The sequence below is a fragment of the Onychomys torridus genome, chromosome 7 (assembly GCF_903995425.1).
Source record: "Onychomys torridus chromosome 7, mOncTor1.1, whole genome shotgun sequence".
Taxonomy (NCBI): Eukaryota; Metazoa; Chordata; class Mammalia; order Rodentia; family Cricetidae; genus Onychomys; species Onychomys torridus.
This window is the reverse complement of record NC_050449.1, coordinates 81396416-81408966: the sequence shown is the minus strand read 5'-3', so window position 1 is coordinate 81408966 and position 12551 is coordinate 81396416. Positions and strand designations below refer to the sequence as shown.

Sequence of the window (12551 nt, the reverse complement as noted above, 5' to 3'; positions counted from 1 at the left end):
TGTGCTCCCAACACTTAGCGAATGAAAACTAGTAACCAGCAGTTCTTGAATTCCTATGTGGCCTAGAAACTTCTCTGAGGATGGTGTCTATGGGGAAACTGAGGCTAAGATATGTGTATTAGCCTCAAGTGGTTCTGGGATGAAACCAGACAATCAGGCTCAATATTTGCTTGCTTCAATAATAATGATGATACGCAGTGGAAAATTATTCTATTTACTGTGTGTGGAAAGCCTAGCTCCAGTTTTTCAGGCATGGTGTCTCAGGTTTAGCAATCACAGTACTTAGGAAGGTTAAGGGAGGAGGCTTACAAATTGGAGGCCAGCCTGGGCTACACAGTGAATTTAAGGCCATTTTGAGCTATTTAGGAAGGATGTCCTGTTCTTAGACAAATCCGTTTTATAGACAAGAATGCCGAGCCCTGGGAAAAATTTAGATCAGACAACACCAATGGTGAAACATGGACTCAGACACAGGCCTAATTTGAAAAAAATCTGTGCTTTATGTACCAACAGGTCAAAGTCAAAGTGATTATTAAATTGATTTTCCAGAAGGAGGTTTTGTTAAGTTAGCTATTCAGATATGAACAGGCTTGGAGGGCACGGGGGTGTGGTGGGGTGGGTGTGGGTCTGGGTGTGGGGTGAGGGGTGGTGGGCAGACCTTTCTTCCTCAGTTCCCTTAGGTCCCCATGCCCTGTGATCCTGGTAACACAGTGATTTTGAACTGAAAAACAGTGATAGGCAAAGGAAGGGGGAAACAATTGCCCTTCCTTGGGCTTCAAACCATAGAAACACTGTATGGAAGAGGAAGGCAGGAGCTGGAACACTCTGTTAGACTTGGTTTCCCCCTAGTGAAACACTCACCAGGCGGTGGTGGCGCACACCTGTAATCCCAGCACCTGGGAGGCAGAGCCAGGCAGATCTCTGTGAGTTCAAGGCCAGCCTGGTGTACAGAGCTAGTCCAGGACAGGCTCCAAAGTTACAGAGAAACCCTGTCTCGAACTCCCCCCCCCCAAATACCCCAAAACCCCCAAAAACAAACAAACAAGCAAACAAAACCCCAAAAAACCCCACAGCTATATTTAGTTCATTTTCTTTTTCTTTACTTGTTCTTAATCTATTCTGTCACATGATTTTGGTCAAAAGAATGAGCTCTGAACTGTATCTCTGACCCTGAGTAGGAACATAACGTCCTGAACTGTCATGAGGTTCATGGGATTTTTATCAGGAGGCTGTCAATCACCCAGACAGGAGAACACCCTGTCCAAAGGGACCATTCTACTCTCACTCTTGAGGTTGCTTTCCTGCACAGTGTTCTGTCTGTCCACTGTCCACTCTCACCTCCAAGAACAGTCTCCCCTATAATGGCCCCAGTGGTTGCTGGCTGTCCTTGCCCTGGAAAGTGTTTCATGTTATTTTGCTACAAACTTCACCTATTTTCTACGTGACGGTGTTGCGTCTTGTCTAAATTCATCTGATGGTGACCTCAAGGCCAGGGAGCCAAGGAGAGGCCAGCATGAGATCTGGTCATAGTCTCACTTGTTTGTTTGATTGTTTGTTTTTTGAGACAGGGTTTCTCTGTGTAGTTTTGGTGCCTGTCCTGGATCTCGCTCTGTAGACCAGGCCGGCCTAGAACTCACAGAGATCCGCCTAGCTCTGTCTCCCGAGTGCTGGGATTAAAGACGTGCGCCACCACCGCCCAGCTTAGTCTCATTTTTTATATCGTAAGCATTGGCTTTAGAGTGTAGTCCTAGTCTCAGGACCAGATTTTTTAGCCAGCTTTCTGTTAGAATAATAAAAGACTTGAGCTAACCAATTGAAAAGAAGAAAGTTTATTTTGGCCTACAGCTTTGTAGGCGTCAACCAATGGCCAGTTGCCTCATTGTTTTCAGACCTGGGGTGAGGCAGCATATTATGATAGGAGCTAAAGAAAAGGAAGCTGAGCATCTAATTTTAGCCAGTGCCAAGCCCTGTTAGTCCTACAACCCACTTATAAAATAAACACACAGATGTTTATATTATTTAAACTGTTTGGCCATTAGCTCAGGCCTACCATTGTCTAGCTCTTACTCTTATATTCAGCCCATTTCTATTAATCTATATTTTGCCACGTGGCTCGTGGCTTACCAGTACCTCACATCTCACTTGTCATGGCAGTGGCTGGCAGCTCTCTCCAACCTAGCCTTCACTTCCCACCATTCTCCTCCTTCTTGTCCCGCCTACCTATCCTTCCTGCCTGGCTACTGGCCAATCAGCACTTTATTTACTTTAACCAATCAGAGCAACACATTTGACATACAGAATATCCTACAGCAGGTGAGGTCCTAGTAGTCCCTTCAAGGACATGACCACAGTGATCCAACTTGCTGCAAGTAGGCACCACCTCTTAAAGCTTTTATCCCATTCTGTGATGGCTAAAGAAACTCCATTTTATGCTAGGCATCCATCTTGGTCCCCAATAGCCATTTGTGGGTACCATCTGGAAGATAGGTTCCCAGTAACCCTGACTCAGTGACCTCCACCCAAAACTATGTAGCTGTGACTATCTACTTGCTAGATGACTAACTGCTTTTGGTTTCTATAACCTGCTTATTCAGACATTCAAGGAATATTTTGAGGTCGTCTTGCCTACCTAATCTTGGCAGAGCAAAACAGCTCTTGGCTTGCTTGTGTAGATATTCAAGGTCTTGTGGTTTTTGCTTTTGAAAAGGAACAGGTGAAAAAAAACCCAAAATTTAAAGAGAATTTTAAATATTAGAAAAATTAATAAAAATCCTTCTCTCACTCCCCTTTGGGTGGCAATCTTAAGTCTGGCTCAGAGATTGTTGTCCTGCTCGAAGTTTCCATAAATGTAACTAATTATGATCTGGATTGAGGCTATGGTCTTTTCCTAGGGGTCACAAACTCCATAGCAATCCCAATGGCACCAGGGTGAAAGGCAAGCATCTAACATGTGAACCTTTGACCCAGTGGTAGACAGTTGAAATCTAAAGTATAGCATCTGGCTATCTGAGTAAGTGCTCATGTTCAAATAAGCAAGCCAGTCTGAGGTGACTGATGGGCACAGGGCTCTAGCAGTATAATGAGATCACATCGAGAATACGACTCTTGGCAGTCTTACAACTCAGGAATATTCTGTCATAGACCTTAAAGCCCATCCCTTTGAAGTGTTCGCATCTGAGGAAGTATGGCAGTGGTTCCCAGTTAAAGATGGGCCTGTTCTATTTGTACCTTGATATGTGTCTCATGGCTACTGTTTTGAGAGACTGCTATGAGTGTCCTTGGCATTCTGTCCTTTAGTCCAACTGCAGCAAGGGCCGTGAAACTGAGTTAACCCTTTTCAAGGCTTCCCCAGGCATAATTCTCCATAGATGTGATCTATCATTCAAATAAAGGGGTGCTAGCTGATTTTGTGTCAACTTGACACAAGCTAGAGTTATTTTAAAGGGGATAACCTCAACTGAGAAGAATGCCTCCACAAGACCAGTTGTAGGGCATTTTCTTAGTTTGTCATTGATGGGAGAAGATCCAGCTGATTGTGGATGGTGCCATCCCCAGGCTGTTGGTCCTGGGTTCTATAAGAAATCAGGCTGGAAGGGTGGTGGTGGTGCACACCTTTAATCACAGCATTAGGGAGGCAGGCAGGTAGATATCTGTGAGTTTGAGACCAGCCTGGTTTGCAGAGTGAGTTCCAGGGCTGTGATACACAGACAAATCCTGTCTTTAAAAAACAAACAAACAAACAAACAGCAAAAACAAAAACAAAAGCAAAGAAAAAGAAAAATCAGACTGAGCAAGCCATGAGGAAGAAGCCAGTAGGCAGCATCTTCCATGGCCTTTGTATGAGCTCTTGCCTCCAGGTTCCCTCCCTGTGTGAGTCCCTGCCCTCACAGCTTTTGATGATGACTTTTATATGGAACTGTGGGTGAAATAAACCCTTTCTTCCCCAGGTTGCTTTTAGTCATGGTGTTTCATTAGAGCAATTGTAACTCTAACTAAGACAAGTTGAGATTGCTGTGACAGACCTGACCATGTTGTTTTTGGGAGGATTGTGGAAGGACATTGGGACTTTGGGCTAGAAAAGCCATTGAGTGTTGAGAGCTCATTGAGCTGTTCTGTAGGAATTTGGAAAATAAGAATGTTGAGAGTAGTGTAGACAGTTGAGGCCTGGCTTGTAAAGTTCCAGAGGGAAACTAAGCCTCTACTGGGCCTTTGTGTGAAGAATCTGTGGTGTCTGGTCAGCTGGAGCCAGAACCACTAACCACTTTGTTTTGCTGGGACAATGGATGCTGGTCAGCTGGGGATGGAGAGTCAACTGTGATTAAGAAGAAGCCAGCATCATTGAGGTGAAGTCTTCTGGGAAGTATTTCCTCAGGGTCAGCACATAGAAGCTGTTTTCCAGAGGTGGCCAAGGTTGTGCCTCATGCTGGTAGCCGAACTTAGTAGTGTAAGAGTCACCCAGGTAGTACTGGTTTTGAAGGCATGAAGGGGTTATGGAGAACAGCTCAAGCTTGGCACCAAAGAGATCCCAGGAGAGGCCACTGGTGAAGGTGCTACAACTGTCTTGGAGATTCTGGTACCATGGGATGACCACCAAGAACAGCAGCAGCTGTGGAGTGGAGCCAGCTGGAGCCTAGAAGACAAGCTGTGTGTGCTGCAGAGGGCAGAGCCAACCTTAACAGAATATTTCAGGACTCCAGTGAAGTCACACTCCATTTCAGCTGAAGCAAAACCAACAGTTACTGTCAAAACAAGAGATAACATTCTTGTGTAGCCTGAGATGTTTAAACATGAAATGTAATCTCTTGATTGAAAAAAAAAAAAAGACCAAGGAAAGTCAGGAATCTTTTAAAAGCAAAGTTACTGATCTATATTATCTTGAAAGCAACATGAACATTGATGGTAAGAAGTTATCTATTTTCAGTCTCAGAAGTTCAAAGTCCTGGATGAGATGGATACATGAGCTAACGGTGATAGAAGGTGGGATGTCTGGGGAGATCTGCCAGGACAAGGAGGAGCTGAGAGCACAGATAAGCCATGCCTGTCTGGGTTACTGTGTGGACTCAGAGAGGAAACACTAGGTTGATGCTTAGAGATATATTAAAAGCTAGTCAGGCAGGGAAGAGAAGACATTTCATTCTGAAGGGCTAGCTTGTTCAAGTGCTCCCTAGCTCCTAAAAGTTGTTGTGGGTTTTGTGGCAGGGTCTTGCTATGTAGCTCTGGCTGGCCTGCAACTATCTATGTAGACAAGGCTGACCTTAAACTCCTGGAGAGCCATCTGCCTCTGTCTTGTAAGTGCTTAAAACATAAGCAGCTGTTCCTACCCCAGCATTGTGAGTGCTGGGGTTACAGGTGTGTTCTACCACACCCAACTTTGCTCAGATTGTTTCATGGGAAGGGTGGGGCAGCTGGAGTCACCTAGCCTGGTGGATATGAGTCTTGAGGTTGCAACATGAGCAGTAAGTGCTATCCTGGACCTCCAGGATATAAGTAAACCTAGGTGGGGCTGGGTCAGATACTGGAAAGAAGGCACGTGTTTTCGTTAGGTACCATTTCTAGTCAAGGGACTATGTCCCCAAACCAAATAAGCATGATATGCACATTTTTTTAACTTGATTGAATTGATAGGGCTCTTTACAATGTGTGAAGGGAATAATGTATAGTGTACTGGCTGTGCTTAAATCCAATCTTATCTATCGTGTTCCTCATAGAATTCCCTCTTTCCTCTTTCTTCCTTCTCTCTCTCTCTCTCTCTCTCTCTCTCTCTCTCTCTCTGCCACAGCACCCTCTTATGGCAGTCAGAGGACAACTCGTGGGAGTTGGTTTTTGTCTCCCACCTTATATTTGAGGCAAGGTCTCTACTGTATTTCTGCCTCTGCACTTCACACTAGCTGGTCTGAAACTTCTCAGCAACCTCCCTTCTCACTGTTGGCATGCTGGAATTACAGGTGTGTACATACCACCACATCCAGCTCACATGGGCTCTAGCTCAGGTGGCTAGCCTTATTAGGCAGATGCGTTCACCCACTGAGCCCTTACAAGGTTAATAGTCCATGCCAGTATGGAAACAACAATCTTACTGAAAACTAAAGCCCAAACCAGACCCTCTACAGCCTTCCAGGGTATACACCAGGGTTTGTGCGTCACAGTACTCCCTACCCAGTCAAACTTCTGATCTATAGAACTGTTCCTTGCTCCTGGGAGAGGAAGTAACCCATAAGCCTTTGCAGTTAAGGATATATATTCTTGTTGACTGTGTCCTTTGCTCTACAAAAGATTCTCAGTTTCAAGAGGTCCCATTGATTGATTGTTTCTCTCAGTGTCTGTGCAACTGGTGTTATATTTAGAAAGTGATCTCTGGTGCCAATGCATTCAGGACTACTTCCTACTTTCTCTTCTGTCAGGTTCAGAGTAACTGGATTTATGTTGAGGTCTTTGATCCACTTGGACTTAAGTTTTGTGCATGGTGACAGATATGGATCTATTTGCAGCCTTCTACACATTGACATCCAGTTATGCCAGCACCATTTGTTGAAGATGCTTTCTTTTTTCCATTGTACATTTTTGGCTTCTTTGTCAAAAATTATATGTTCATAGGTGTGCGGATTAATGTCAGGGTCTTCAATTCTATTCCATTGGTCCACATGTTGGTTTTTATGCCAGTACCAAGCTGTTTTTTATTACGGTAGCTCTGTAGTAGAGCTTGAGGTCGGGAATTGTGATGCCTCCAGAAGTTGTTTTATTGTACAGGATTCTTTTGGCTATCCTGGGTTTTTTGTTTAACTATATGAAGTTGAGTATTATTCTTTCCAGGTCTGTGAAGAATTGTGTTGGTATTTTGATGGGGATTGCATTGAATCTGCAGATTGCTTTTGGTAAGATTGCCATTTTTACTATGTTAATCCTACCTATCCATGAGCATGGGAGGTCTTTCCATTTTCTGACATCTTATTCAATTTCTTTTTTCAGGGACTTAAAGTTCTTGTCATATAGGTCCTTCACTTGCTTAGTTAGAGTTACCCCATTACTGGCAATGGCTGAGAGAAAGCCTGATCTGACCTAATCTGGTGATCAGATGGCCAAACACCCTAATGGTCCAGCTGGAACTCTCATCCAATAACTGATGGAAATGGATGCAGAGAGCCTCGGTCAGGCCCCAGGTGGAGCTCTAGGACTCCAATTAGCGAGAAAGAGGACGATTGTAAGAGCGTGAATTGTTGAGACCAAGATTGGGAAAAGCACAGGGACAAATAGCCAAACTAATGGAAACACATGAATCATGAATCAAAAGCTGTGGAGCCCCCCAACTGGATCAGGCCCTTCGGATAAGTGAGACAGTTGAATAGCTTGAACTGTTCGGAGGCACCCAGGCACTGGGACCGGGACCTGTCCTTAGTGCATGAGCTGGCTGTTTGGAACCTGGGGCTTACACAGGAACACTTTGCTCAGCCTGGAAGGAGGGGACTGGACATGCCTGTTCTGAATCCACTAGGTTGAATTGAATCCCTAGGGGAGTCTTGGCCCTAGAGGAGATGGGAATGGAGGGGAGGGGCTGGGGGGAAGGCGGGGGGGGGGGGGGGGGGCAGGAGGAGGGAGGACAGGGGAACCCATGGCTGATATGTAAAATTAAATTATAAAAAAAGAAATAAAGAAAAACAAAACACGAAACTGTGAACAACAACAACAACAAAAGGATATATATATTTCCCTACCCCTCAAGTGTTTGCTGGGTGCCTTCAAGCAGTGTGGTAAATAATTTATAATGCCCACACACTCCTGCAGTGTGACTCCATCTTCTGTCACTTAGTTGATGGAGACTGTTTCTTCTCCCCCTAACTCTTGGGTATATGACCAATAGAATGGGGTGGAGAATGAAGCTGTGATTCACAATGCAATCCTTACAAATGCTGCTGGCAAATGTGTGTGCCTGCTTGGCTGTTATGAGGCATGTTTTTATAACCCTGCAGACAGTTCCGGTATTCAGAAGTGGTACCGGGCTGTGGGACAGCTATAGTGCAGGTGAACACCCTCACAGGACCTCGGCTGGGCATTCCCAGGCCAGGCCTGCAGAAGAATTTGGTATGTAAACTTGCAAAATAGTGAGCAAATAAAATGGCTGTTGCTTTTTAAGATATTAGTGTTTGAGGTGCTCTGTTAGCAACTGATGCTCAGACTCTCAGGGACCTTTCTGTGTGTGTGAACTCCAATCTTATTGTGGAATCAAACTAGAATGAACAACTTTCTCAGCACTTGGCTCTAACCAGCTGGGCTACACAGATGGCAGCTGTTCATCTTCTGTCTCTTACAAGCTCATTATCTGCATCTGGACTCAATGGAGTGCTGTTCTCTGGTCCAGAAGTGTTCTAAAGCTCTCCAGGGCAGAGGAGGCATCCACCACACACAGGCACCTTCTGAGAATCATGGGACTTGGGAAATCAACCAGTGCTACTCCCTCATTTCCCATTTAGACCAGAGGGATAAAGGTCTGTGTGACTTCAAAACTTGATTCTTTTTGTGGTTCTGGCATCCCTGTTTATCTCTGCTGCCTTCTGGAAGGAAGTGCTATGGCCTTTTTGGAATTATTTACTTTCCCCGAAGTGTGCTTCCAATTACTACTGTATACACATTTGTTCTCCAGCCTCCAGACACATCCTCTGTAGATTTCAGTTCAACACTCATGGTCTCCAAACTCCATAAATCAGGAACCAGTCTGTGCTACAGTAGGATCTGCCCAGTACACTACAGTGCTCAATTCTTATTTGTTTGACAAGTAAGTGAGGGAAACGAACAGTTTGCTCTTATGAATGGAAGAAAATGCATATTAAGAAAAATTGGTTATACTATATTAAATTTCTACTCCTCCTTATATATAATTCCTAGAAAATCTGTTCCAAATATCAACAGAGAAAATAAAAAAAACCTCAACATCAACCCAAGCCCAGAATTTAGAATTTGTAAAAGAACTAGACAATGCTTATTGCATTTATTTTTTCATGTGTGCTTGAGCATGCATGTGCATGTGGGAGTCAGAGGTCAATTTGTGGGAGCTGGGTCTCTCACCACGTGGGGCCCAGGAATCAAACTCAGGTCATTAGGTTTGGCAGACAGTGCCCTCTATCCAGTGAGCCATCTTGGCAACTATAGACAATGTTTATAAATTCTAATTATCAACAGATTTTTGTAAGTCCACAGGAGTTTTAAGTTCTAGCTGGGCATTATTTAAGTGGATTTAATTGTGTGGCTTAGGAGATTTATATGAGATTCAAATCTAACTGTAACTGCTTATAGTTCCTGAAACCTAAAATTGAGGAATTGCCAACCTGTTTGTAGATTGAGGGGAGGGAGGTGTTCTTGAAGGAGAAAAGGCAAGAGAGATTAGTTCAGATCTAGCTCATAAACCAAAGTATGAACAAACCTAAAAACATTCTCATGTGGTTTCAAACAGTGCCTTAAGAAGTAAAACCCCAGAGAGAGAAAGGGCCCAACGAAACCCATGGGAGAATGGGTGAGTCAGAATGTGAGGACTGCATAAAAGCAGTTCTGAAGTGGAGGAACGGGTTTTAAATTGAGCCACCAAGAGTTATTATAACTTTGTAGCAATGCATGCTGCTACAGCTTTTTTCCCAGAGTTTATTTAAATGCTCAAATTAAGCAATTAGAGAGCTCACCCAGGACTACGATTCTCACATTAGTTCTCCCTTACCCTCTTTGAGAGGGTTCCATTAAGTGTTGACCAAGGAGCGGGGCTTGGGAGAAGTTCAGGGGCTTAGGGCTGCTGGAGAAGAGCTGGAGGTGGCAGAGCGCAGGCTCAGCTGCAAACCGTTGCTGTGGGTTGCTGTGGTCAAGAGCCAAAGGAACATCCAGCTTAAGCAGTGTTACAGAGTTTGTCTCCTTGGGACTCAGGACATTCTCCTCCTTGAAGTGAAGAATCCCTTACTTTCTCCTTATCCAGTGCTCAGTTGATTGCTCTGTTCTAAGAGGGTATACTTTCATTTCGTTTTCCTTCCACCAAGGAGGAACATGGGAGGACATGAAGAAGTACAGCCTGAACCAGTCCCAGTGCTTACGAGTTCATGCTCCCAAGGTTCCTTCCTCTAGAGACCTTCACTACAAATGGTGGTACATAGTGAGACTTCGGACACACACACACACACAGGCACGCGTGCACACACACGGGGGTGGGGAGAGAGAGAGAGGGAAAGGGGAGAAAGACAGACTGTGTAAGTTGAGCACTGCAAATAAACCGATTAAAAAACTGCCAGATGCAGCAGGAGCTAGCGGAGAATGTAAAAACGTCAGGGCATTGAACAAACGTACTGGCTAGAATCATGGAAAGCAGGCTAGTGGCATTCCAACTGCAGGCTCCTGATGGAGATTGGAACCAATTAAAGTGAAATCTTGCCTTTGAACAAGCTGTTGACTTATGTAAATTGGGGCTGAGAGGCTTCATTGTAGAGAATTCATTTACTGGTGTTTCAAAGTCCTGTCAGAAATAATGGTGGCGTTGCCTGTTAGTTTTCTCTTTGATGCCAGTTCTTACTTGCATTTAAAAATATTTTTAGTCAGTCCACAGCCAGAGGTCTAATGAGAGTCTAAATTTGGTAAGCTTCTCCTTTGTTCTCAGTCTTTTATTCTAAACTCGGGCAAAGAAAATTCATTTTTAAAGCACGTATTAAATTTCTCAAGTACTATTTATTTGAATTGTTTGGATTGAGCTAAGAATAAATGAATGAGTTGGTACAATACCAGGAACTATAAAAGTAGGTTGTTTAGAAAACTTGCTTTGTCTTTCTGGGCCACAATTCAAACACTGATAAAAGGTAAGGACTGATTTAGATTACCCCGAGTTTCTTCTCCAAGCCATAATCTTCTGCTTAAAAAAAATACTGACATTAATAAAGTGGCGATTAGAATGTCTTTTAAAAATGACAAGATGGCCATCCTTTCGCTGCCTCACGCCGCCGAGGTTGCACGTGTGAGGCCTGTCCACAGCAGCTGACATGTGCTACGTTGCCTCTTATTTGCTTGCCACCCTTGGGGGGCAACTCCTCTCCTAGCGCCAAAGACATTAAAAAGATACTAGACAGCATGGGCATCGAGGGGGACGATGACCCGCTCAACAAGGTCGGTCATCAGTGAGCTGAATGAAAAAAACACTGAGGATGTCATCGCCCAGGGTGCTGGCAAAATTGCCAGTGTGCCTGCTGGTGGGGCTGTGGCTGTTTCTGCTGCCCCTGGCTCTGCAGCTCCTGCTGCTAGTTCTGCCCCTGCTGCAGCAGAGGAGAAGAAAGACGAGAAGGAGGAGGAGTCCGAGGAGTCAGATGATGGCATGGGATTTGGCTTGTTTGACTAAATTCCTGCTCCCCTGCAAATAAAGCCTTTTTATGTATCAAAAAATGACAAGATCAGCCTTTTGTCATATATAAGCATATTAGGCTGTATTATTTTTCAATGTTTATAATTAATGTCTTTTAGAGATCAAAGCCCAGGGCCTTGCACATGCTGGGTAAGTGCTTCACCACTGAGCTACCATTCTATCATTGGACCTTCGTTGATTTTTAATGTTTTTGCTTTGGAGACAGGGTCTTTCCAAGTAGCCCAGGCTACCTTGACTCAGAATTGTCCTGTTGGGCTTACAGACACCCACCACCTTGCATAGCAGCAGCTACTATTCATACTAAGAGCTTTGAGAATTCAATGAAAATTATTAATGATGCCTGATATTCCCATCATCCCTCTTGCTTTTATTAGGAGACATGGAAAACTCATTTTGACTCTCTAGACTCAGGACAGAGGAGAGTGTAGGAATGGCCTGTGCTTTTTGAAGAAGAAAACCACTGCTCTGCTCCAGCCACTTTATATTATGTTAGAAGATAGACTTAGGATTTGTGTGTTGTCCAAGATTTTAGGAGCACAGAGGCCTGAGTTTAGATTCCCGGTGTTCACATGAGAAGCAGAGCTTGGCATCATGCATATATGTGTAGTTGGAGTTTTTCTGCCTGGCCCATAGTAAGGACAAATCTCTCTTACCTGCCAGTCCCACAGTCACTCAGACCCAACCAAGAAAACACACAGAAACTTATATTGCTTACAAACTTTATGGCCGTGGCAGGCTGCTTGTTATCTACCTTTTCTATCTTAAATTAACCCGTTTCTGTAAATCTATACTTTGCCACATGTTGCTTCTCATGGCAGCGGCTGGCAGTGTCTCCTCCCAGCCTTCCTGTTCCCAGCCTTCTCCTCTTCCTTGTCCCGCCTACCCTATCCTTCCTGTCTGGCTACTGGCCAATCAGCACTTTATTTATTTATTTTAACCAATCAGAGCAACACATTTGACATACAGACCATCCCACAGCATACATGATCCTTGCACTTGGGCTGTGTAGACAGGAAGATTCCTATAGCTAATGGCCAAGAAGTCTAGCCAATTAACGAGCTCCAGTGCCATGAGAAACTGTGCCTAAAAAAAAGGGGGGGGGAGGTGTTGATTGAAGAAGACATCGAACATCGACCTCTGACCTCTATATGCACCACACACATGCACAAGTGCACAC

General features: G+C 44.3%; 1 pseudogene; it reads left to right on the top strand.

The window, feature by feature from the left end:
• Positions 1 to 10997: 10997 nt before the first annotated feature.
• Positions 10998 to 11350, top strand: LOC118587180 (annotated as a pseudogene).
• The last annotated feature ends 1201 nt before the right edge of the window (positions 11351 to 12551 follow it).